General features: G+C 47.6%; 1 pseudogene across 1 annotated transcript; it reads left to right on the forward strand.

The window, feature by feature from the left end:
* Positions 1–53: 53 nt before the first annotated feature.
* On the forward strand, positions 54–485 carry LOC104471065 (annotated as a pseudogene). Its single transcript, XR_727643.1, has one exon. The product of XR_727643.1 is annotated as an LIM/homeobox protein Lhx9 pseudogene (transcript).
* The last annotated feature ends 2,135 nt before the right edge of the window (positions 486–2,620 follow it).

The following is a 2,620-nucleotide window of genomic DNA, read 5'->3' on the forward strand; positions in this document are numbered from 1 at the left end:
GCAAGTCTGCCTTTGCCTTTCTGGTTGATGCCCACTTTTCTGTTTCCTTCAGAAGGTTCTCCGTGCAGAGATGTGCCCGCTGCCACCTTGGGATCTCAGCCTCCGAAATGGTCATGAGAGCCAGGGAGTCGGTTTATCACCTGAGCTGCTTCACCTGCACCACCTGCAACAAGACTCTGACCACAGGCGATCACTTTGGCATGAAGGACAACCTGGTTTACTGCAGGGCTCACTTCGAGTCCCTTTTGCAAGGAGAGTATCCCCCTCAGCTGAGCTACACCGAGCTGGCTGCCAAGACCGGAGGGCTGGCCCTGCCTTACTTCAACGGCACCGGCACCGTCCAGAAAGGGAGGCCCAGGAAACGAAAGAGCCCTGCCTTGGGAGTGGACATCGTCAGCTACAACTCAGGTGGGAAATGCATGCCGAACCTCCCTCCCGCTCCTCCGAGAAGAGCGTTCTCGGGCTTCCCCTCAGCTAGGCAGTGAGTGAGTAACTCAGCCAGGCCAAATCTTGCTTAACCATTGGAAAATCAAACAAACAGCCCTCTGAGGGTTGGAGCGTTTGCAGGAAAGCTAACAGCAGCCCTCGTCAAAGGCTGTCTTTGCCTATTAATGTCAAACACCCAAACTTAGCCACTTCCCAGGGTAAAGATAAAAAAAAAAACCAAAACCAACCCCAAAACCACTGCGTTCTTTTGTTATAGGAACCTCAGAGATACTGTTATAATTATTTGTTTTTTATCAGCAAAAAGCACTTCATCAGTAAGATCTCAAATTAGAAGTAACTCAATGGATCAGAAAAAAAAAGGAATAAAAGTTATAGTATGTGGCTCCTACAGTGCCAATGCAGTATGCACTTAACTTGATATAGATATTAAATTTACAGTAATTAATTTTTCAGGCTAAGTAATACTGTTTACTGGCACATAAATGATCAAACTGTGCAAGAGACCAACGAATAAATTTTGTTCCCTATAACTAAGCCCTAACAAAAGTAATTAAGAAGAATGGTTTCTGCTCTCTCAACGGTAGCAAAGGAACAAGTGTTGCCCCACATAAAATGTCTTCCCTAACTCCAGTCACTGAAGTATCCAAACCGTTCCTAAACACGCAGTGTCAGGGGCCAGAGGTAAAGGAGATTCAGGTATGATCAAGAAGTTTAAGCGGCGTTTCATTCGATGGAAAAAGAAAGCAATAAGGGTACATCCGAATTAACAAGTTACTGACTCCAAAAATTATTTTTGCGAAACTTAAACTCCCCATGGAGGGTAACGAAGAAAGAAGAGTGTGTGAAGAAGGAGTCGCACAAGGTGTTTCCCTCTGAAGCGGAGAGCTGTTCCGGCAGGGAGCGGGGGGTCCGTTCCCGGGGCTCCGGTGCTGGCAGCGGCGGGGTGCTGCGAACCGCTGTCACAGCCGGGAGTGGGGTCAGGGCCTTCCCTTCTAACAAACGCAGGTCGATAAAAGTGCACCGATTTCGGCTCGGAAATCTACCCCCTCCACCCAGGTTCCACCCGCCGTCATTGAGATTCACAAGCAATCCGCCGCCCCCCCGCAAGCCCCCTCCATCCCTCCCCCGGCACCTCCTCTGGGGCTGCTTGTGAAACGGGCTGTAGCTGGGAACCGGGTACTGTGCAAGGCTGTTTCATCTCCTCTGATGCGTAGACCTTGGAGCCAGGGTAATCACTGCGCTAATTGTTCCTTGTTAATTGAAGATGACATTGGAATCCCTGGCTACGGAGCGGTTTCCAATCAATCCTGAAAGCTGCTAAAGAAAAGGGAACCTGTAGCGCAGCCAGGATTCATTCAGTTCTGGCTTCCGAGGGTGGCTTTCCCGTACACTCTCTCTTTGGTCTACGCTCCGATCTGCACACCATCACCCAAATTCCCCAGATCCCTAAACGGAAATATTTCTAGGGACAATTTATCGTTAGAATTAGGACCAGAAATTGGGAAAGATGAAAAGTTGTGGATATGAAAAAATATCCCTTAAACTTCAGGTCAGGACTCAAGAAGCGTTATGTGCGAACGCTGTGATAGTTTTCGTGTGCTAGTCTTAAAACTCTCCTTCTTTACAACAACGGGGCACATAAGATGTACCACTGACTCCAAATGAGATTAAAAAGCACTAACCGTTATGAAAATACAGCTCAGTAAACTGTGATCTCACTGATCCTCCGGGCAACGGAGACAGAGAAAGGAAAAAAAGCCGTTCTAATCTGATGCTTTGGACTCACTCTAGATGGCTGAGAAATTTGATCTGTTAGGGCCGTGATTTTTTCTAAAAGTATTTTCTAGCAACGTCCAGGGTTGACACAGCCAAACTGTGCATCCAGTGTAAACGACTCCAGCCCATTGACCCACTGCGCTCAAGGTCCAGGGGGAGGAAAGCAAGTCTCTAACAGTTACAAAATGAGTTGCTGTAGATGAAGTCGCTCCTCGAATAAAACAAAAATTTATAAATAATTGGCAGCCACCTTCCTACACGCATTTTTCGTTTCCTGTCCTGTGATTCAGTAACTGCTCTTGCACGTAACCATTTACAAAGGGCAACCAGTCCACAGAAAATTAAATGTTGGCTACATGACTGCCGCCTTCGGAGGGAGAAGCGGGACACGGGTAGG

The sequence above is a fragment of the Pterocles gutturalis genome, unplaced genomic scaffold (genome assembly GCF_000699245.1).
Source record: "Pterocles gutturalis isolate BGI_N339 unplaced genomic scaffold, ASM69924v1 C12125985, whole genome shotgun sequence".
Classification (NCBI taxonomy): Eukaryota; Metazoa; Chordata; class Aves; order Pterocliformes; family Pteroclidae; genus Pterocles; species Pterocles gutturalis.